The sequence below is a fragment of the Pseudophryne corroboree genome, chromosome 4 (assembly GCF_028390025.1).
Source record: "Pseudophryne corroboree isolate aPseCor3 chromosome 4, aPseCor3.hap2, whole genome shotgun sequence".
Classification (NCBI taxonomy): domain Eukaryota; kingdom Metazoa; phylum Chordata; class Amphibia; order Anura; family Myobatrachidae; genus Pseudophryne; species Pseudophryne corroboree.
The window spans coordinates 572202687-572227084 of record NC_086447.1 but is presented as its reverse complement, the minus strand read 5'-3'; the positions used below and the strand labels follow the sequence as shown (position 1 = coordinate 572227084).

Below are 24398 nucleotides of genomic sequence, written 5' to 3'. Positions count from 1 at the left end.
GGACCGGTGACAGAACGCGATTCGAACAACTGATAGAGGAAACCAACAGTAGACCCTCCACTATCAAATACACGTACAATATAAGCAGTGAATCGGTGAACTACCTGGACGTTAGGATAACAATCGATGAAGGTACTTTAAGCACCAGCCTGTTTACAAAACCTACAGATAAGAATGTTCTACTAAGGGCCAATAGTCACCATCCTAGACCACTGAAGGAGGGGTTACCTAGGTCTCAGATGATCAGGGCCTCCAGGATCATTAGTGACCGCTCTACTTTGGACCGTGAGCTGGATGCCCTGATTGACAAATTCATCCAACGGGGTTACAATTATCAAAAGCTCCAGGCACAGAAGACCGAGATAATGGCGATACCGAGGGAAGCATTATTAAAACCCACTGAACGCAAGAATCAGGCTGTTATACCGTTCGTGAATCAGTTCAGCACTGCCAGCCCAGTCATTCAGAGGGCGGCCAGAGCACTGTGGCCCATAGTAGCCTCTGATGCGAAACTCCCCACGTTTAAAGAGAGACGCCCGATGTTATGCTTCACCAGAGGCAAAAGCATTAGAGACATCATTGTGCATTCAGACATCACGGGGTTCCAAAGAGAACTACAACGACCTTCCACTTTATTCTTAAAGGCCCCAGGGTGTTATAAGTGCCCTAAATGCACCACTTGCAACAATATGATCACAGGGTCTTCGTTCAAGCATCCGCACAAAGAGAAGTCCTATCAGATCAGACACGTGGTAACATGCACCACGACACATATAGTGTATATTCTCACATGCCCGTGTCACCTAATGTATGTGGGCAAATCCATCAGGACGCTCAGGGAGAGGATGGCCCTCCATAGGTCCGCGATCAAGCAGGCCCTATTAGGCAAACCATCTGAACAACCCGTCGCAAGGCACTTCGCCCTAAAGGGCCACTCCCTGAATGACTTGAGACATCTGATCATAGATCACGTACCCCGAAGCATCAGAGGAGGAGACAGGGATCGGAGACTGTTGCACGTTGAATCCAAATGGATTTTCGAACTGGGCACTATTAGCCCAGGAGGGCTGAATGAAAAATTCTCATGGAACATTTTCATATAACTCAGACCGAGACCCCAGGTCTGCCCAGTGGGTCGGATTCATCCCACATTACGGATATCAACTGACAGCTCCGTTTTAGGGTCATTTCACCCACACATTTGTAGCTGACAGCACCTGGTGGAAGCATTTTTCTATTTAAGGCATCCAAACCCACATCCCTTCTGTGATTGGTATTTTGGGTCAGTACAACAGACAGGAGACATTTGTTGCCATTCTCTACAGTCTGTATTAAATCATAATTGCACGGGCTGACACATATAGAGCATCCCGGCATCCACCAGGTCCTGACAGATTTATCTATCCCTCTGCACCTGATACCCATCGAGCCCCATGGTAGAGTAGTGGTCCCCAGGTAAACAGACAGTACACTATGCGCACTTATAATTTTTCTTCCTTTCTAACAGCACGGTGGGCAAATGAGGCACTGGTCTGAACACCGAGGCACAAGCGTCTTGGTTGTCATAGCAACGCGGCCCTTCACTCACTCACTGCACAGGGATAGCTGTAGCTACTGGCGTCACGGTCACCATAGAAACCGGCACTATACGATTGACGTCACACAGCCGCGACCGGAAGTACGATTGCTCCGTTCTCACACCTGCACCGCGATTAACTCCACGGGGATATAAGGTAAGCTCATCCACACACTCACGTTATACACCTTGACAAAGGGGCATGTAAGCCCCGAAACGTTGGCTACTTGTAATTTCTTTTGAAATATAACTTCATTTACTGCACGAAAAAATCCTCGAGTGCCGCTGTGTCATTTTGGACTTCTATATATATATATATATATATATATTTCTCTAACGTCCTAAGTGGATGCTGGGGACTCCGTAAGGACCATGGGGAATAGCGGCTCCGCAGGAGACTGGGCACATCTAAAGAAAGCTTTAGGACTATCTGGTGTGCACTGGCTCCTCCCCCTATGACCCTCCTCCAAGCCTCAGTTAGATCTCTGTGCCCGAACGAGAAGGGTGCACACTAGGGGCTCTCCTGAGCTGCTTAGTGAAAGTTTTAGTTTAGGTTTTTTATTTTCAGTGAGACCTGCTGGCAACAGGCTCACTGCATCGAGGGACTAAGGGGAGAAGAAGCGAACTCACCTGCGTGCAGAGTGGATTGGGCTTCTTAGGCTACTGGACATTAGCTCCAGAGGGACGATCACAGGCCCAGCCATGGATGGGTCCCAGAGCCGCGCCGCCGGCCCCCTTACAGAGCCAGAAGACAGAAGAGGTCCGGAAAATCGGCGGCAGAAGACATCCTGTCTTCACCAAGGTAGCGCACAGCACTGCAGCTGTGCGCCATTGCTCCTCAGCACACTAAACACTTCGGTCACTGAGGGTGCAGGGCGCTAGGGGGGGGCGCCCTGAGCAGCAATAAAAACACCTTGGCTGGCGAAAATACATCACATATAGCCCCCAGGGCTATATGGATGAATTTTAACCCCTGCCAGAATCCATAAAAAAGCAGGAGAAAAGTCCGCGAAAAAGGGGCGGAGCCTATCTCCTCAGCACACTGGCGCCATTTTCCCTCACAGCTCAGTTGGAGGGAAGCTCCCCTGGCTCTCCCCTGCAGTCACTACACTACAGAAAGGGTTAAAAAAGAGAGGGGGGCACTAATTAGGCGCAGTATTAACAATACAGCAGCTATAAGGGGAAAAACACTTATATAAGGTTATCCCTGTATATATATAGCGCTTTGGTGTGTGCTGGCAAACTCTCCCTCTGTCTCCCCAAAGGGCTAGTGGGGTCCTGTCCTCTATCAGAGCATTCCCTGTGTGTGTGCTGTATGTCGGTACGTTTGTGTCGACATGTATGAGGAGAAAAATGATGTGGAGACGGAGCAGATTGCCTGTAATAGTGATGTCACCCCCTAGGGGGTCGACACCTGAGTGGATGAACTGTTGGAAGGAATTACGTGACAGTGTCAGCTCTGTAAAAAAGACAGTGGTTGACATGAGACAGCCGGCTACTCAGCTTGTGCCTGTCCAGACGTCTCATAGGCCGTCAGGGGCTCTAAAGCGGCCGTTACTTCAGATGGCAGATATAGACGCCGACACGGATACTGACTCCAGTGTCGACGGTGAAGAGACAAATGTGACTTCCAGTAGGGCCACACGTTACATGATTGAGGCAATGAAAAATGTTTTACACATTTCTGATAATACGAGTACCACCAAAAAGGGGTATTATGTTCGGTGAGGAAAAACTACCTGTAGTTTTCCTGAATCTGAGAAATTAAATGAGGTGTGTGATGATGCGTGGTTTTCCCCCGATAACAACTGATCATTTCTAAAATGTTATTGGCATTATATCCTTTCCCGCCAGAGGTTAGGGTGCGTTGGGAAACACCCCCTAGGGTGGATAAAGCGCTCACACGCTTGTAAGGGCTCTACCCTCTCCTGAGATGGCCGCCCTTAAGGATCCTGCTGATAGAAAGCAGGAGGGTATCCTAAAATGTATTTACACACATACTGGTGTTATACTGCGACCAGCAATCGCCTCAGCCTGGATGTGCAGTGCTGGGTTGGCGTGGTCGGATTCCCTGACTGAAAATATTGATACCCTAGATAGGGACAGTATATTTTTGCCTATAGAGCATTTAAAAGATGCATTTCTATATATGCGTGATGCACAGCGGAATATTTGCCGACTGGCATCAAGTCTAAGTGCGTTGTCCATTTCTACCAGTAGAGGGTTATGGACACGTCAGTGGTCAGGTGATGCGTATTCCAAACGGCATTTGGCATAAGGGGAGGAGTTATTTGGGGTCGGTCTTTCAGACCTGGTGGCCACGGCAACAGCTGGGAAATCCACGTTTGTACCCCAGGTCGCCTCTCAACATGAGAAGACGCCGTATTATCAGGCGCAGTCTTTTCGTGGACAAGCGGGCAAAATGTTCCTCATTTCTGCCCCGTGACAGAGGGAGAGGAAAAAGGCTGCAGAAATCAGCCAGTTCCCAGGAACAGAAACCCTCTCCCGCCTCTGCCAAGCCCTCAGTATGACGCTGGGGCTTTACAAGCAGAATCAGGCACGGTGGGGGGCCCGTCTCAATGAATTTCAGCGAGCAGTGGGCTCACTCGCAAGTAGACCCCTGGATCCTTCAGGTGATATCTCAGGGGTACAAATTAGAATTCGAGACGTCTCCCCCTCGCCGTTTTCCTAAAGTCGGCTTTACCGATGTCTCCTTCTGACAGGGAGACAGTTTTGGAAGCCATTCACAAGCTGTATTCCCAGCAGGTGATAATCAAGGTACCCCTCCTGCAACAGGGAACGGGGTATTATTCCACACTGTTGTGGTACCGAAGCCGGACGGCTCGGTGAGACCGATTCTAAATCTAAAATCTTTGAACACTTACATACAGAGGTTCAAATTCAAGATTGAGTCACTCAGAGCAGTGATTGCGAACCTGGAAGAAGGGGACTACATGATGTCTCGGGACATCAAGGATGCTTACCTTCATGTCAAAATTTACCCTTCTCACCAAGGGTACCTCAGGTTTATGGTACAGAACTGTCACTATCAGTTCAGACGCTGCCGTATGGATGGTCCACGGCACCCCGGGTCTTTACCAAGGTAATGGCCGAAATGATGATATTCTTTCGAAGGAAGGGAATTTTAGTTATCCCTTACTTGGACGATTCCCTGATAAGGGTAAGATCCAGGGAACAGTTGGAGGTCGGTGTAGCACTATCTCAGGTAGTGTTGCGGCAGCACGATTGGATTCTCGATATTCCAAAATCGCAGCTGGTTCCGACGACTTGTCTTCTGTTCCTAGGGATGATCCTGGACACAGTCCAGAAAAAGGTGTTTCTCCCGGAGGGGAAAGACAGGGAGTTATCCGAGCTAGTCAGGAACCGCCTAAAACCGAGCCAAGTCTCAGTGCATCAATGCACAAGGGTTCTGGGTAAAATGGTGGCTTCCTACGAAGCAATCACATTCGGCAGATTCCACGCAAGAACTTTCCAGTGGGACCTGCTGGACAAATGGTCCGGGTCGCATCTTCAGATGCATCAGCGGATAACCCTGTCACCAAGGACAAGGGTGTCCCTCCTTTGGTGGTTGCAGAGTGCTCATCTTCTAGAGGGCCGCAGATTCGGCATTCAGGACTGGGTCCTGGTGACCACTGATGCCAGCCTGCGAGGCTGGGGAGCAGTCACACAGGGAAGGAATATCCAGGGCTTATGATCAAGCCTGGAGACATCACTTCACATAAATATCCTGAAGCTAAGGGCCATTTACAATGCTCTAAGCTTAGCAAGACCTCTGCTTCAAGGTCAGCTGGTGTTGATCCAGTCGGACAACATCACGGCAGTCACCCACGTAAACAGACAGGGTGGCACAAGAAGCAGGAGGGCAATGGCAGAAGCTGCAAGGATTCTTCGCTGGGCGGAAAATCATGTGATAGCACTGTCAGCAGTATTCATTCCGGGAGTGGACAACTGGGAAGCAGACTTCCTCAGCACGACCTCCACCCGGGAGAGTGGGGACTTCACCCAGAAGTCTTCCACATGATTATAAACCGTTGGGAAAAACTCGACAGGTATTGCGCCAGGTCCAGGGACCCTCAGGCAATAGCTGTAGACGCTCTGGTAACACCGTGGGTGTACCAGTCAGGGTATGTGTTCCCTCCTCTGCCTCTCATACCCAAGGTACTGAGATTGATAAGATGGAGAGGAGTAAGCACTATATTCGTGGCTCCGGATTGGCCAAGAAGGATTTGGTAACCGGAACTTCAAGAGATGCTCACGGAGGATCCGTGGCCTCTACCTCTAAGAAGGGACCTGCTCCAGCAAGGACCCTGTCTGTTCCAAGACTTACCGCGGCTGCGTTTGACGGCATGGCGGTTGAACGCCGGATCCTGAAGGAAAAAAGGCATTCCGGATGAAGTCATCCCTATCCTGATCAAAGCCAGGAAGGATGTAACCGCAAAAACATTATCACCGCAATTGGCGAAAATATGGTGCGTGGTGCGAGGCCAGTAAGGCCCGACGGTGGAAATTCAACTGGGTCGATTCCTACATTTCCTGCAAACAGGAGTGTCTATGGGCCTGAAATTGGGGTCCATTAAGGTTCAAATTTCGGCCCTGTCAATTTTCTTCCAAAAAGAACTAGCTTCAGTCCCTGAAGTTCAGACGTTTGTAAAAGGGGTACTGCATATACAGCCTCCTTTTGTGCCTCCAGTGGCACTTTGGGATCTCAATGTAGTTTTTTGGGTTCCAAAAGTCACATTGGTTTGAACCACTTAAATCTGTGGAGTTAAAATATCTCACATGGAAAGTGGTCATGCTGTTGGCCCTGGCCTGGGCCAGGCGCGTGTCAGAATTGGCGGCTTTATCCTGTAAAAGCCCTTATCTGATTTTCCATTCGGACAGGGCGGAATTGAGGACTCGTCCTCAGTTTCTCCCTAAGGTGGTTTCAGCGTTTCACCTGAACCAACCTATTGTGGTGCCTGCGGCTACTAGGGACTTGGAGGACTCCAAGTTGCTAGACGTTGTCAGGGCCCTGAAAATATATGTTTCCAGGACGGCTGGAGTCAGAAAATCTGACTCGCTGTTTATCCTGAATGCACCCAACAAGCTGGGTGCTCCTGCTTCTAAGCAGACTATTGCTCGTTGGATTTGTAGTACAATTCAGCTTGCACATTCTGTGGCAGGCCTGCCACAGCCAAAAATCTGTAAATGCCCACTCCACAAGGAAGGTGGGCTCATCTTGGGCGGCTGCCCGAGGGGTCTCGGCTTTACAACTTTGCCGAGCAGCTACTTGGTCAGGAGCAAATACGTTTGTAAAATTCTACAAAATTGATACCCTGGCTGAGGAGGACCTGGAGTTCTCTCAATTGGTGCTGCAGAGTCATCCGCACTCTCCCGCCCGTTTGGGAGCTTTGGTATAATCCCCATGGTCCTTACGGAGTCCCCAGCATCCACTTAGGACGTTAGAGAAAATAAGAATTTACTTACCGATAATTCTATTTCTCGTAGTCCGTAGTGGATGCTGGGCGCCCATCCCAAGTGCGGATTGTCTGCAATACTGGTACATAGTTATTGTTACCAAAAAATCGGGTTATTGCTGTAGTGAGCCATCTTTTCTAGAGGCTCCTCTGTTATCATGCTGTTAACTGGGTTCAGATCACAAGTTGTACAGTGTGATTGGTGTGGCTGGTATGAGTCTTACCCGGGATTCAAAATCCTTCCTTATTGTGTACGCTCGTCCGGGCACAGTATCCTAACTGAGGCTTGGAGGAGGGTCATAGGGGGAGGAGCCAGTGCACACCAGATAGTCCTAAAGCTTTCTTTAGATGTGCCCAGTCTCCTGCGGAGCCGCTATTCCCCATGGTCCTTACGGAGTCCCCAGCATCCACTACGGACTACGAGAAATAGAATTATCGGTAAGTAAATTCTTATTTTATATATATATATATATATATATATATATATATATATATATATATACTGCTCAAAAAAATAAAGGGAACACTTAAACAACACAATGTAACTCCAAGTCAATCACACTTCTGTGAAATCAAACTGTCCACTTAGGAAGCAACACTGATTGACAATCAATTTCACATGCTGTTGTGCAAATGGAATAGACAACAGGTGGAAATTATAGGCAATTAGCAAGACACCCCCAATACAGGCGTTGTTCTGCAGGTGGTGACCACAGACCACTTCTCAGCTCCTATGCTTTCTGGCTGATATTTTGGTCACTTTTGAAAGCTGGCGGTGCTTTCACTCTAGTGGTAGCATGACACAGAGTCTACAACCCACACAAGTGGCTCAGGTAGTACAGCTCATCTAGGATGGCACATCAATGCGAGCTGTGGCAAGAAGGTTTGGTGTGTCTGTCAGCGTAGTGGCCAGAGCATGGAGGCGCTACCAGGAGACAGGCCAGTACATCAGGAGACGTGGAAAAGGCCGTAGGAGGGCAACAACCCAGCAGCAGGACTGCTACCTCCGCCTTTGGGCAAGGAGGAACAGGAGAAGCACTGCCAGAGCCCTGCAAAATGACCTCCAGCAAGCCACAAATGTGCATGTGTCAACTGAAACGATCAGAAACAGACTCCATGAGGGTGGTATGAGGGCCCGACGTCCACAGGTGGAGCTTGTGCTTACAGCCCAATACCGTGCAGGATGTTTGGCATTTGCCAGAGAACACCAAAATTGGCAAATTCGCCACTGGCGCCCTGTGCTCTTCACAGATAAAAGCAGGTTCTCACTGAGCACATGTGACAGACGTGACAGAGTCTGGAGACGCCAAGGAGAACGTTCTTCTGCCTGCAACATCCTCCAGCATGACCGGTTTGGCAGTGGGTCAGTAATGGTGTGGGGTGGCATTTATTTCTCTGACGTCCTAAGTGGATGCTGGGACTCCGTAAGGACCATGGGGATTAGCGGCTCCGCAGAGAATTGGGCACAACTAAAGAAAGCTTTAGGACTACCTGGTGTGCACTGGCTCCTCCCACTAAGACCCTCCTCCAGACCTCAGTTAGATTCTTGTGCCCGGCTGAGCTGGATGCACACTAGGGGCTCTCCTGAGCTCCTAGAAAGAAAGTATATTTAGGTTTTTTATTTTACAGTGAGATCTGCAGGCAACAGACTCACTGCAGCGAGGGACTAAGGGGAGAAGAAGCGAACCTACCTAACAGGTGGTAGTTTGGGCTTCTTAGGCTACTGGACACCATTAGCTCCAGAGGGATCGACCGCAGGACCCGACCTTGGTGTTCGTTCCCGGAGCCGCGCCGCCGTCCCCCTTACAGAGCCAGAAGCATGAAGAGTCCGGAAAATCGGCAGCAGAAGACTTCGGTCTGCAGCTGTGCGCCATTGCTCCTCATGTACACCTCACACTCCGGTCACTGATGGGTGCAGGGCGCTGGGGGGGGCGCCCTGAGGGCAATATATGACACCTTGGCTGGCAAATCTACATCATATATAGTCCTAGAGGCTATATAGATGTAAAATTACCCCTGCCAGTATTCCAGAAAAAGCGGGAGAAAGTCAGTTGGAAAAGGGGCGGGGCTTCTCCCTCAGCACACTGGCGCCATTTTCTCTTCACAGTGCAGCTGGAAGACAGCTCCCCAGGCTCTCCCCTGTAGTTTTCAGGCTCAAAGGGTTAAAAAGAGAGGGGGGGCACTAAATTTAGGCGCAATATATGTATACAAGCAGCTATTTGGGGAAAAATCAATCAGTTATAGTGTTAATCCCTGCATTATATAGCGCTCTGGTGTGTGCTGGCATACTCTCTCTCTGTCTCCCCAAAGGACTTTGTGGGGTCCTGTCCTCAGTCAGAGCATTCCCTGTGTGTGTGCGGTGTGTCGGTACGGCTGTGTCGACATGTTGGATGAAGGTTACGTGGAAGCGGAGCAGAGGCCGATAAATGGGATGTCGCCCCCTGTGGGGCCGACACCAGAGTGGATGGATAGGTGGAAGGTATTAACCGACAGTGTCAACTCCTTACATAAAAGGCTGGATGACGTAACAGCTGTGGGACAGCCGGCTTCTCAGCCCGCGCCTGCCCAGGCGTCTCAAAGGCCATCAGGGGCTCAAAAAACGCCCGTTACCTCAGATGGCAGACACAGATGTCGACACGGAGTCTGACTCCAGTGGCGACGAGGTTGAGACATATACACAATCCACTAGGAACATCCGTTACATGATCTCGGCAATGAAAAATGTGTTACGCATTTTCTGACATGAACCCAAGTACCACATAAAAGGGGTTTTATTTTTGGGGAGAAAAAGCAGCCAGTGTTTTGTTCCCCCATCAGATGAATGAATGAAGTGTGTAAAGAAGCGTGGTTTCCCCCGATAAGAAACTGGTAATTTCTAAAAAGTTACTTATGGCGTACCCTTTCCCGCCAGAGGATAGGTCACGTTGGGAGATATCCCTTAGGGTGGATAAGGCGCTCACACGTTTGTCAAAAGGTGGCACTGCCGTCTTAGGATACGGCCACCTTGAAGGAACCTGCTGATAAAAAGCAGGAGGCGATCCTGAAGTCTGTATTTACACACTCAGGTTATATACTGAGACCTGCAATTGCCTCAGCATAAATAGGGCTGCTGCAGCGTGGTCTGATGCCCTGTCAGATAATATTAATACGCTAAGACAAGGATGATATTTTGCTAACATTGAGCATATTTAAGACGTTGTCTTATATATAAAGGATGCACAGAGGGATATTTGCCGGCTGGCATCCAGAATTAATGCAATGTCCATTCTGCCAGGAGGGTATTAGAAACCCGGCAGTGGACAGGTGATGCTGCCTGTAAAAGGCACATGGAGATTCTGCCTTATAAGGGTGAGGAATTGTTTGGGGATGGTCTCTGGGACCTCGTATCCACAGCAACAGCTGGGAAGAAAATTTTTTACCTCGGGTTTCCTCACAGCCTAAGAAAGCACCGTATTTTCAGGTACAGTCCTTTCGGCTTCAGAAAAGCAAGCGGGTCAAAGGCGCTTCCTTTCTGCACAGAGACAAGGGAAGAAGGAAAAAAGCTGCACCAGCAGCCAGTTCCCAGGATCAAAAATCTTCCCCCGCTTCCTCTGAGTCCACCGCATGACGCTGGGGCTCCACAGGTGGAGACAGGTGCGGTAGGGGCGCGTCTCGGGAACTTCAGGGACCAGTGGGCTTGCCCACAGGTGGATCTCTAGGTTCTGCAAATAGTATCACAGGGATACAGGCTGGAGTTCGAGGCGACTCCCCATCGCCGTTACCTCACATCAGCCTTGCCGGCTGCCCTCGGAGAAAGGTAGTACTGGCGGCAATTCACAAGCTGTACTTCCAGCAGGTGAAAGCAAGGTACCCCTCCTTCAACAAGGCCGGGGTTACTATTCCAAAATGTTGTGGTACCGAAACCAGACGGTTCGGTGAGACCCATTCTAAAATTGAAAGCCTTGAACACTTATATACGAAGGTTCAAGTTCAAAATGGAATCGCTCAGGGCGATTATTGCATGCCTGGAGAATTTCATGGTATCACTGGACATCAAGGATGATTACCTGCATGTCCCTATTTACCCTCTTCACCAGGAGTACCTCAATATTGTGGTACAGGATTGTCATTACTAATTCCAGACGTTGCCGTTGGTCTGTCCCCGGCACCGAGGTATTTACCAAGGTAATGGCCGAAATAATTATCCCGTACTTGGACGATCTCCTTATAAAGGCGAGGTCCAGGGAGCAGTTGTTCGTCGGAGTAGCACTATCTCGGGAAGTGCTACAACAGCACGGCTGGATTCTGAATATTCCAAAGTCGCAGCTGGTTCCTACGACGCGTTTACTGTTCCTGGGTATGGTTCTGGACACAGAACAGGATAAAAAGGGTTTCTCCCGGAGGAGAACTCCAAGGAGTTGTTGTCTCTGGACAGAGACCTCCTAATACGTATACAGGTGTCGGTGCACCAATGCACGCGAGCCCTGGGAAAGATGGTAGCTTCTTACGAAGAAATTCCATTCGCCAGGTCCCATGCAAGGATTTTCCAGTGGGATCTGTTGGACAAGTGGTCCGGGTCGCATCTTCAGATGCATCGGCGGATAACCCTGTCTCCAAGGGTCAGGGTGTCGCTGTTGTGGTGGCTGCAGAGTGCTCATCTTCTAGGGGGCCGCAGATTCGGCATACAGGACTGGGTCCTGGTGACCACGGATGCCAGCCTTCGAGGCTGGGGGGCAGTCACACAGGGAAGGAACTTCCAAGGCTATGGAAAAGTCAGGAGACTTCCCTACACATAAATATTCTGGAACTGAGGGCCATTTACAATGCCCTAAGTCAGGCTAGACCCCTGCTTCAACACCGGCCGGTGCTGATCCAGTCAGACAACATCACGGCGGTCGCTCATGTAAACCCGACAGGGCGGCACAAGAAGCAGGATGGCGATGGCAGAAGCCACAAGGATTCTCCGATGGACGGAAAATCATGTGTTAGCACTGTCAGCAGTGTTCATTCCCGGAGTGGACAACTAAGAAACCTCCACCCGGGAGAGTGGGGACTTCATCCAGAAGTCTTCCAAATGATTGTACACCGTTGGGAAAGGCCACAGGTGGACATGATGGCGTCCCGCCTCAACTAAAAGTTACAAAGATATTGCGCCAGGTCAAGGACTCTCAGGCGATAGCTGTGGACGCTCTGGTAACACCGTGGATGTACCAGTCGGTGTATGTGTTCCCTTCTCTGCCTCTCTTACCCAGGGTAATGAGAATAATAAGAAGGAGAGGAGTAAGAACTATATTCATTGTTCCGGGTTGGCCAAGAAGAGCTTGGTAACCAGAACTCCAAGAAATGATCTCAGAGGACCCATGGCCTCTGCCGCTCAGACAGGACCTGCTGCAGCAGGGGGCCTGTCTGTTCCAAGACGTACCGCGGCTGCGTTGACGGCATGGCGGTTGAACGCCGGATCCTGAAGGAAAAGGGAATTCCGGAGGAAGTTATCCCTACGCTATTTGAAGCTAGGAAAGAAGTGAACGCAAACCATTATCACCGCATATGGCGGAAATATGTTGCGTACTGTGAGGCCAGGAAGGCCCCAAAGGAGAAATTTCAGCTAGGTCGATTTCTGCACTTCCTACAGTCAGATGTGACTATGGGCCTAAAATTGGGTTCCATTAAGGTCCAGATTTCGGCTCTATCGATTTTCTTCCAAAATTGAACTGGCTTCACTGCCTGAAGTTCAGACTTTTGTTAAGGGAGTGCTGCATAGTCAGCCCCCGTTTGTGCCTCCAGTGGCACCGTGGGATCTCAACGTGGTGTTGGATTTCCTGAAGTCGCATTGGGTTGAGCCACTTAAATCCGTGGAGCTATAATACCTCACGTGGAAAGTGGTCATTCTGTGGGCCTTGGCGTCGGCCAGGCGTGTATCAGAATTGGCGGCTTTGTCATACAAAAGCCCTTATCTGTATTTTATATGGATAAGGCGGAATTGAGGACTCGTTCCCAATTCCTTCCTAAGGTGGTATAATTTTTTAATGTGAACCAACCTATTGTGGTGCCTGCGGCTACTTGGGACTTGGAGGATTCCAAGTTACTGGATGTAGTCAGGGCCCTGAAAAGTATATGTTTCCAGGACAGCTGGAGTCAGGAAAACTGACTCGCTATTTCTCCTGTATGCACCCAACAAGCTGTGTGCTCCTGCTTCTAAGCAGACGATTGCTCGCTGGATCTGTAGCACGATTCAACTTGCACATTCTGCGGCTGGACTGCCGCACCCTAATTCTGTAAAAGCCCATTCCACGAGAAAAGTGGGCTCTTCTTGGGCGGCTGCCCGAGGGGTCTCGGCTTTACAACTTTGCCGAGCTGTTACTTGGTCGGGTTAAAACATTTTTGTAAGAGTCTACAAGTTTGATACCCTGGCTGAGGAGGACCTAGAGTTTGCTCATTCGGTGCTGCAGAGTCATCCGCACTCTCCCGCCCGTTTGGGAGCTTTGGTATAATCCCCATGGTCCTTACGGAGTCCCAGCATCCACTTAGGACGTCAAAGAAAATAAGATTTTACTCACCGGTAAATCTATTTCTCGTAGTCCGTAGTGGATGCTGGGCGCCCATCCCAAGTGCGGATTGTCTGCAATACTTGTTTATAGTTATTGCCTAACTAAAGGGTTATTGTTGAGCCATCTGTTGAGAGGCTCAGTTATATTTCATACTGTTAACTGGGTATAGTATCACGAGTTATACGGTGTGATTGGTGTGGCTGGTATGAGTCTTACCCGGGATTCAAAATCCTTCCTTATTGTGTCAGCTCTTCCGGGCACAGTGTCCTAACTGAGGTCTGGAGGAGGGTCTTAGTGGGAGGAGCCAGTGCACACCTGGTAGTCCTAAAGCTTTCTTTAGTTGTGCCCAGTCTCCTGCGGAGCCGCTAATCCCCATGGTCCTTACGGAGTCCCAGCATCCACTACGGACTACGAGAAATAGATTTACCGGTGAGTAAAATCTTATTTTTGGGGGCCGTACAGCCCTCCATGTGCTCGCCAGAGGTAGCCGGACTGCCATTAGGTACCAAGATGAGACCCTCAGACCCCTTGTGAGACCATATGCTGGTGCGGTTGGCACTGGGTTCCTCCTAATGCAAGACAATGCTAGACCTCATGTGGCTGGAATGTGTCAGCAGTTCCTGCAAGACGAAGGCATTGATGCTATGGACTGGCCCGCCCGTTCCCCAGACCTGAATCCAATTGAGCACATCTGGGACATCATGTCTCGCTCCATCCACCACAGATTGTCCAGGATTTGGCGGATGCTTTAGTCCAGGTCTGGGAGGAGATCCCTCAGGAGACCAACCGCCATCAGGAGCATGCCCAGGCATTGTAGGGAGGTCATACAGGCACGTGGAGGCCACACACACTACTGAGCCTCATTTTGACTTGTTTTAAGGACATTACATCAACGTTGGATCAGCCTGTAGTGTGTTTTTCCACTTTAATTTTGAGTGTGACTCCAAATCCAGACCTCCATGGGTTAATAAATTTGATTTCCATTGATTAATTTTTGTGTGATTTTGTTGTCGGCACATTGAACTATGTAAAGAACAAAGTATTTATTTATTTATTATTTTCATTCAGTCATATCTAGGATGTGTTATTTTAGTGTTCTCTTTATTTTTTTGAGCGGTGTGTGTATGTAATATATATATATATATATATATATTTCTCTAACGTCCTAAGTGGATGCTGGGGACTCCGTAAGGACCATGGGGATTAGCGGCTCCGCAGGAGACTGGGCACAACTATAAAGAAAGCTTTTAGACTACTGGTGTGCACTGGCTCCTCCCACTAAGACCCTCCTCCAGACTGCCCGGCTGAGCTGGATGCACACTAGGGGCTCTCCTGAGCACCTAGAAAGAAAGTATATTTAGGTTTTTTATTTTACAGTGAGATCTGCTGGCAACAGACTCACTGCATCGAGGGACTAAGGGGAGAAGAAGCGAACCTACCTAACAGGTGGTAGTTTGGGCTTCTTAGGCTACTGGACACCATTAGCTCCAGAGGGATCGACCGCAGGACCCGACCTTGGTGTTCGTTCCCGGAGCCGCGCCGCCGTCCCCTTTACAGAGCCAGAAGCAACGAAGAGGTCCGGAAAATCGGCGGCAGAAGACTTCGGTCTTCACCAAGGTAGCGCACAGCACTGCAGCTGTGCGCCATTGCTCCTCATGTACACCTCACACTCCGGTCACTGATGGGTGCAGGGCGCTGGGGGGGGGCGCCCTGAGGGCAATATATGACACCTTGGCTGGCAAATATACATCATATATAGTCCTAGAGGCTATATAGATGTAAAATTACCCCTGCCAGTATTCCAGAAAAAGCGGGAGAAAGTCCGCCGAAAAGGGGGCGGGGCTTCTCCCTCAGCACACTGGCGCCATTTTTCCCTCTCAGTTCCGCTGGAAGGAGGCTCCCTGGCTCTCCCCTGCAGTCTGAACACTAAAGAAGGGTAAAAAAGAGAGGGGGGGCACTAAATTTAAGCGCAGTATAGATAATATATATATATGATATATATAAAAAAGCAGCTATAAGGGAAAACACTCATTGATAGTGGGATCCCTGTGTTATATAGCGCTCTGGTGTGTGCTGGCATACTCTCTCTCTGTCTCCCCAAAGGGCTTTGTGGGGTCCTGTCCTCTGTCAGAGCATTCCCTGTGTGTTTGCGGTGTGTCGGTACGGCTGTGTCGACATGTTTGATGAGGAGGCTTATGTGGAGGCGAAGCAAATGCCTGTAAACGTGATGTCACCCCCTGCGGGGTCGACACCTAAGTGGATGGTGCTGTGGAAGGACTTACGCGACAGTGTCGACTCCTTGCATAAAAGGTTTGACGACATACCTATTGTGGGACAGCCGGCTTATCAGCCTGTGTCTGCCCAGGCGTCTCAAAAGCCATCAGGGGCTCTAAAACGCCCGCTACCTCAGATGGCTGACACAGATGTCGACACGGATACTGACTCCAGTGTCGACGACGATGAGACTAATGTAACTTCCAGTAGGGCCACACGTTACATGATTGAGGCAATGAAAAATGTGTTGCACATTTCTGATGTTACCCCCGGTACCACAAAAAAGGGTATAATGTTTGGAGAGAAAAAACTACCAGTAGCTTTTCCTCCATCTGAAGAGTTAAATGAAGTGTGTGAAGAAGCGTGGGCTTCCCCTGATAAAAAGCTGGTAATTTATAAGAGGTTACTAATGGCGTACCCTTTCCCGCCAGAGGATAGGTCACGCTGGGAAACATCCCCTAGGGTGGATAAAGTGCTCACATGCTTGTCAAAGAAGGTGGCACTACCGTCTCCGGATACGGCCGCCCTGAAGGAATCTGCTGATAGAAAGCAGGAGGCTATCCTGAAATCTATATATACACACACAGGTGTTATACTGAGACCGGCTATTGCTTCAGCCTGGATGTGCAGTGCTGCTGCTGCGTGGTTAGATTCCCTGTCAGAAAATATAGATACCCTAGACAGGGACACTATATTGCTAAGCGTAGAGCATATAAAAGACGCACTTTTATACATGAGGGATGCACAGAGGGATATTTGCCGGCTGGCATCCAAAATTAGTGCAATGTCCATTTCTGCCAGGAGAGGGTTATGGACTCGGCAGTGGACAGGAGATGCAGATTCCAAACGACACATGGAAGTTCTGCCTTATAAGGGTGAGGAGTTGTTCGGGGATGGTCTCTCGGACCTCGTTTCCACAGCAACAGCTGGGAAGGCTACATTTTTACCCCATGTTCCCTCACAACCAAAGAAAGCACCGTATTATCAGGTACAGTCCTTTCGGCCCAATAGGGGCAAGCGGGTTAAAGGCGCGTCCTTTCTGCCCAGAGGCAGAGGTAGGAGAAAGAAGCTGCAGCATACAGCCAGTTCCCAGGAGCAAAAGTCCTCCCCCGCTTCCTCTAAGTCCACAGCATGACGCTGGGGCTTCACAGGCGGAGCCAGGTACGGTGGGGGCCCGTCTCAAAAACTTCAGCAATCAGTGGGCTCGCTCACGGGTGGATCCCTGGATCCTTCAAGTAGTATCTCAGGGGTACAAGCTGGAATTCGAGACGTCTCCCCCCCGCCGTTTCCTCAAATCTGCCTTGCCAACCACTCCCTCAGGCAGGGAGGCAGTGTTACAGGCAATTCACAAGCTGTATTCACAACAAGTGATAGTAAAGGTGCCCCTACTTCAACAAGGAAGGGGTTACTATTCCACAATGTTTGTGGTACCGAAACCGGACGGTTCGGTGAGACCCATTTTAAATTTGAAATCCTTGAACACATATATAAAAAAATTCAAGTTCAAGATGGAATCGCTCAGGGCGGTTATTGCAAGCCTGGACGAGGGGGATTACATGGTATCACTGGACATCAAGGATGCTTACCTACATGTCCCCATTTACCATCCTCACCAGGAGTACCTCAGATTTGTGGTACAAGATTGTCATTACCAATTCCAGACGTTGCCGTTCGGTCTATCCACGGCTCCGAGGGTCTTTACCAAGGTAATGGCCGAAATGATGATACTCCTTCGAAAGAAGGGAGTTTTAATTATCCCGTACTTGGACGATCTCCTGATAAAGGCGAGGTCCAGAGAGCAGTTGTTGGTAGGGGTAGCACTATCTCGGGAAGTGCTACAACAGCACGGCTGGATTCTAAACATTCCAAAGTCACAGCTGGTCCCTACGACACGTCTGCTGTTCCTAGGGATGGTTCTGGACACAGAACAGAGAAAAGTGTTTCTCCCGGAGGAGAAGGCCAAGGAGCTGTCATCTCTAGTCAGAGGCCTCCTAAAGCCAAAACAGGTGTCGGTGCATCACTGCACGCGGATCCTGGGAAAAATGGTAGCTTCCTACGAAGCGATTCCATTCGGCAGGTTTCATGCAAGAACCTTTCAGTGGGACCTGTTGGACAAGTGGTCCGGATCGCATCTTCAGATGCATCGTCTGATAACCCTGTCTCCGAGGACAAGGGTGTCTCTGCTGTGGTGGCTGCAGAGTGCTCATCTTCAAGAGGGCCGCAGATTCGGCATACAGGACTGGGTCCTGGTGACCACGGATGCCAGCCTTCGAGGCTGGGGAGCAGTCACACAGGGAAGAAACGTCCAAGGACTATGGTCAAGTCAGGAGACTTCCCTGCACATAAATATTCTGGAACTGAGGGCCATTTACAATGCCCTAAGTCAGGCAAAACCCCTGCTTCAAAACCAGCCGGTACTGATCCAGTCAGACAACATCACGGCGGTCGCCCATGTAAATCGTCAGGGCGGCACGAGAAGCAGGACGGCAATGGCAGAAGCCACAAGGATTCTCCGATGGGCGGAAAATCACGTGTTAGCACTGTCAGCAGTGTTCATTCCGGGAGTGGACAACTGGGAAGCAGACTTCCTCAGCAGGCACGACCTCCACCCGGGAGAGTGGGGTCTTCATCCAGAAGTCTTTCAAATGATTGTAAACCGGTGGAAAAAGCCACAGGTGGACATGATGGCGTCCCACCTAAACAAAAAGCTAGAAAAATATTGCGCCAGGTCGAGAGACCCGCAGGCGATAGCTGTGGACGCTCTAGTAACACCGTGGGTGTACCGATCGGTTTATGTGTTCCCTCCTCTTCCTCTCATACCAAAGGTACTGAGGATAATAAGGAGAAGAGGAGTAAGAACTATACTCATTGTTCCGGATTCGCCAAGAAGAGCTTGGTACCCGGAACTTCAAGAAATGATGTCAGAGGACCCATGGCCTCTACCGCTCAGACAAGACCTGCTGCAGCAGGGGCCCTGTCTGTTCCAAGACTTACCGTGGCTGCGTTTGACGGCATGGCGGTTGAACACCGGATCCTGAAGGAAAAGGGCATTCCGGAGGATGTCATTCCTACGCTGATTAAAGCTAGGAAAGAAGTAACCGCAAACCATTATCACCGCATATGGCGAAAATATGTTGCGTGGTGTGAGGCCAGGAAGGCCCCAACGGAGGAATTTTGGCTGGGCCGTTTCCTGCACTTCCTACAGTCAGGGGTGACTATGGGCCTTAAATTGGGTTCCATTAAGGTCCAGATTTCGGCTCTATCGATTTTCTTCATGAGAGAACTGGCTTCACTACTTGAAGTTCAGACTTTTGTTAAGGGAGTGCTGCATATTCAGCCCCCTTTTGTGCCTCCAGTGGCACCTTGGGATCTCAACGTGGTGTTGGATTTCCTAAAGTCACATTGGTTTGAGCCACTGAAAACCGTGGATTTGAAATATCTCACGTGGAAAGTGGTCATGTTGTTGGCCTTGGCTTCGGCCAGGCGTGTATCAGAATTGGCGGCTTTGTCATGTAAAAGCCCTTATCTGATTTTCCATATGGATAGGGCAGAATTGAGGACTCGTCCCCAGTTTCTCCCCAAAGTGGTATCAGCTTTTCATCTGAACCAACCTATCGTGGTGCCTGCGGCTACAAATGACTTGGAGGCTTCCAAGTTGTTGGATGTAGTCAGGGCCCTAAAAATCTATGTATCCAGGACAGCTGGAGTCAGAAAGACTGACTCGCTCTTTATCCTGTATGCGCCCAACAAGTTGGGTGCACCTGCTTCAAAGCAGACTATTGCTCGCTGGATCTGTAGTACGATTCATCTTGCACATTCTGCGGCTGGACTGCCGCATCCTAAATCAGTAAAAGCCCATTCCACGAGGAAGGTGGGCTCTTCTTGGGCGGCTGCCCGAGGGGTCTCGGCTCTTCAACTTTGCCGAGCAGCTACTTGGTCGGGGTCAAACACGTTTGCTAAATTCTACAAGTTTGATACCCTGGCTGAGGAGGACCTTGAGTTTGCTCATTCGGTGCTGCAGAGTCATCCGCACTCTCCCGCCCGTTTGGGAGCTTTGGTATAATCCCCATGGTCCTTACGGAGTCCCCAGCATCCACTTAGGACGTTAGAGAAAATAAGAATTTACTCACCGGTAATTCTATTTCTCATAGTCCGTAGTGGATGCTGGGCGCCCATCCCAAGTGCGGATTGTCTGCAATACTTGTATATAGTTATTGCTTAACTAAAGGGTTATTGTTGAGCCATCTGTTGAGAGGCTCAGTTGTTATCATACTGTTAACTGGGTATTGTATCACGAGTTATACGGTGTGATTGGTGTGGCTGGTATGAGTCTTACCCGGGATTCAAAATCCTTCCTTATTGTGTCAGCTCTTCCGGGCACAGTATCCTAACTGATGTCTGGAGGAGAGTCTTAGTGGGAGGAGCCAGTGCACACCAGTAGTCTAAAAGCTTTCTTTATAGTTGTGCCCAGTCTCCTGCGGAGCCGCTAATCCCCATGGTCCTTACGGAGTCCCCAGCATCCACTACGGACTATGAGAAATAGAATTACCGGTGAGTAAATTCTTATTATATATATATATATATATATATATATATATATATATATATATATATATATATACATACAGGTTGAGTATCCCATATCCAAATATCCGAAATACGGACTTTTTTGAGCGAGATTGAGATTGTGAAACTTTTGTTTTCTGATGGCTCAATGTACACAAACTTTGTTTAATACACACAGTTATTAAAAATATTGTATTAAATGACCTTCAGACTGTGTATATAAGGTGTATATGAAACATAAATGAATTGTGTGAATGTAGACACACTTTGTTTAATGCACAAAGTTATAAAAATATTGGCTAAAATGACCTTCAGGCTGTGTGTATAAGGTGTATATAAAACATAAATGCATTATGTGCTTAGATTTAGGTCCCATTGCCATGATATCTCATTATGGTATGCAATTATTCCAAAATACGGAAAAATCCGATATCCAAAATACCTCTGGTCCCAAGCATTTTGGATAAGGGATACTCAACCTGTATATAATGTGTTCATGAAATAATCCAATGCAATTTTATTGTCATGAAAATAATTATCTGCATTGCAAACGTGACTGTGTGCCTGTATCTGCTATGTGATTTCACTGCTGTGTATTCCAGATATATATATCACTGTATACTGTACCCTAGGGGTCTAGGTGCGTCTGGGTCAATATATAGTGTGTCACAGTATTTACCTATTACGTGTAATCTATTGTGTACTCAGTCACATAATACTGGATTTATTTGCAGGTGTGTACTGGGTACTCGGTCACATGCTAACGGTTTTATTCGCAGATATTGTACCCTGTCTGGCTTCATTGTACTAAACCGCTCTCTGTTGCATTTGTGTATAATGTTTAACATGTAGGACAGTAAATCTGGGGATGCTCCTGCATCCTGCAGGGCATGCGCAACGGATTTACCCGAGTGGGAAGTTTTGTATGATGGTCTGTGTACTATGTTTCATACATCTCCCAGTCAGTCCGCAGGTCCTGTAATCAATCTGGAGCCAACCTGGGCTGCGTTCCAAACCTACTGGGTACTCTAGTTGAACGCTTTATGCCCCCTATGGGACCACCTGTAACATTACAGTTACTGATGTCCCCATGGTTACTCCGATTTGGGCGGGAAAATTTTACCTCACGGTTTGTAGCGTATGACTCATTCCTTGGTCAGGCAAACCCTGTTCTAGGTCACTCTTGTCTCTGGGTCATTTAAGCGGGCTGCTCCCTCCTCCCTATCCAATAATCTGATATTTTATCTGAAGAGGGGAGGATCATGCTGTCCTGTCTGTCCCTATATTAGGTGTTTCTGACAAGAATTTTTCATTGCTAAATGATACCACGGCCCTTGTGGTTACTGGGAAACAAATCCTACAAATCACTGATAAGAGGATTCCCCTACAGTGGTTAAACAAACTGATATGTTCACACGTCAGAGGGTAATTAAAACTCTGTTACCACAATCTGACCATTAAGTGTACATCAGATGAGACCCCTGGTCTAATCCAGGGAAGACGTTCCCCTGTCTACAACGGGCATTAGCTCGATATCCTCCCCCTGCAGAGTTATATAACAAGTGGGCAATTCACTGCTAGTGAACTTATGTGTCACCCATCGGGTATTGTCCACTCTGCCTCTCACCACTGTCCCCTCACTGTAGGAACCGACAGATAAGTGTATGGAGGGATGCTTGAAGTCTATTACTCCCTTACGGGTGTTGTACATAGACCACGATTGCGTCCTCTTAGGGCTGCAATATAGATTGATGACTGGATCAGGCATGAGAGGAAGAGCTCCCCGAGGATATATCTGACAAAGCCAGACATTCCATGTCTCACAATACCACCACCACCTCTTTCTACACCAGGAGGCGTCCCCTGAGGCTGGTGTGTTTGCTGCCAAAGCGTCGAATACGTCTGTCCTGGCTCGCCGTATTCTGTGGTTGAGGTCATGGAAGGTGGATCTAGACTCCAAAAGTCCTTGGAGGTATTCCAATTTACTGGGGACATCTTATTTGGGGAAGACTTAATTAAAAATTGGGTATGAATTGTCGGCCACTATGACTGTCTTTCTCCCAAATGCTACTCCTTCTGCACAGAAGGCATAAGGTACCACTTTTCTTTTACGTCCTAGAGGATACTGGGGACCATTTAGTACCATGGGGTATAAACGGGTCCACTAGAAGTCATGGGCACTTTAAGAATTTGATAGTGTGGGCTGGCTCTTTCCTCTATGTCCCTCCTACCAGACTCAGTTTAGAAAATGTGCCCGGAGGAGCCGGTCACGCTGAATGAAGCTCCTGACGAGTTTTCTGCATTTATTTTATATGTTTGTTATTTTCAGGCAGGGCTGGATGGCACCAGCCTGCATGCTTCGTGGTACTTAGGGGGGGAAACGGCCCAACCTATTGAAGGGATAATGGTCCCATTCCCCACTGACAGGACACTGAGCTCCTGAGGGACCTATTCGCAAGCCCATCAGGGCGAGCGTACAGTCCCGCAGCATGCTGCCACCCCTAACAGCCAGAAGAATGAAGAGTGGTGAGTACTGAGCCGGCGTCCTGGCTAGCGGAAACGCACAGCTTCTAAATGGGGCGGAATGCGTTTCCGGACACGGTACACAACTGCTTCCCAGTACACTGTACACAGTACCCATACTGGCACAACAGCCTTAGAACAGTTCTCTCCATTTTAAGCACAAAAATTACCTCAGCCAGTATAAAAAAAGCGGGAAGACCGTGTGCCATTGAAGGGGTGGGCCTTCACTATGAGAGGATCCAGCAACTCACCAGCGCCATTTTCCCTCTGCAGTGGACACAGACGTTGACTGACAGGGACGCGCAGCTCCTCCAGTGTGACTCCAGATTACCTCAGCAGTACCAGGGGGTCATAGCGGGGGGGAGCAATTATTAGTGTACTAAGTCCCCTACCAGTGTACTTAGTCTGCGACCCGGCTAACTTGGAATTAGCGATAAGGGCACAGTGGGGTCTGGCTCCAAACATCTCTGTGTCTCCCTGAAGGGTTCTTTGTGGGTTAATTGTGCTTAACCTTTCCACTGTGTGTGTGTGCTGTCACTTACATTATGTCAGGCAAAGAGTATGTTTCTTGTACCGCATAGTGTACCTCTTCACCAGGGGGCTCACTACTGGGTACTCGGGGTTCATAGACTAGCGGGGCTGAACCGGAATGGGTTAATTCTCTTAAGGGAATAATGTCCGCAATGAGAAAGAGACGCAATACTTAAAACAGACTGTGGATGAGTTTATAAACAGAGACTCAGTCCCCAAGACAGCATCTCAATCCCCTCCCATTTGTCCGCAAAAGCGATCTCTGGCCGATATCCTACAGTCTGACGCTGACAGGTCAGACATGGAGGAGGGGGAAGTGGACTCAGCGGACGGGGAATCTGCTCTGTCACAGGGAATAGAGGCTCTTATAGAGGCTATCAGAGATGTTCTGCATATTCCTGATAAGGTGTCAGAGGAGTGTGAGGGACATTATTATACATTTTTTTTTAAAATATTTTTATTTATTCAAGATTTTGTTAGATACATACAGATACAGAAAATACAAAGTGTATCACAGTCAATAAAATATCCATGAACATAAGGGTTACACAGCAAATCCATGTGAGTAGAAGCAAGTACTGTAAAAGCCATTCCGATTTGCTGATATTATCCTGTGTACACAACATTAAACATATCAAACAGGTAAGTATAACAGTTATACTGACATATATTGAAATTAAATAATATATGATTGTGGCTATAAGGGAAGTTTTGGAAGTTACTGAAGCCCCTCCTGTACCTCAGGAGAAAGCCTATTTCTATAAAGAAAATAAATCCTTCCCACAAGCTAAATACTCTCTTTGAAGGGGTGTGGGTGAATCCTGAAAATAAATTTGGCATTCCCAAAAGGATTCAGATGGCTTATCCCTTTCCTTTAGAGGACAGAAAAAAATGTGAGTCACCCCCGGTGTTAGACAGTGCCCT

General features: G+C 48.7%; 1 long non-coding RNA gene across 1 annotated transcript in view; it reads left to right on the top strand.

The window, feature by feature from the left end:
* Positions 1 to 1456: 1456 nt before the first annotated feature.
* LOC134911617 (uncharacterized) overlaps positions 1457 to 24398 on the top strand; it is a 45025-nt gene continuing 22083 nt past the window's right edge. Inside the window, exon 1 of the long non-coding RNA XR_010176714.1 lies at positions 1457 to 1733. This is a non-coding gene — a long non-coding RNA (uncharacterized LOC134911617). The remainder of the gene's footprint in view (positions 1734 to 24398) is intronic.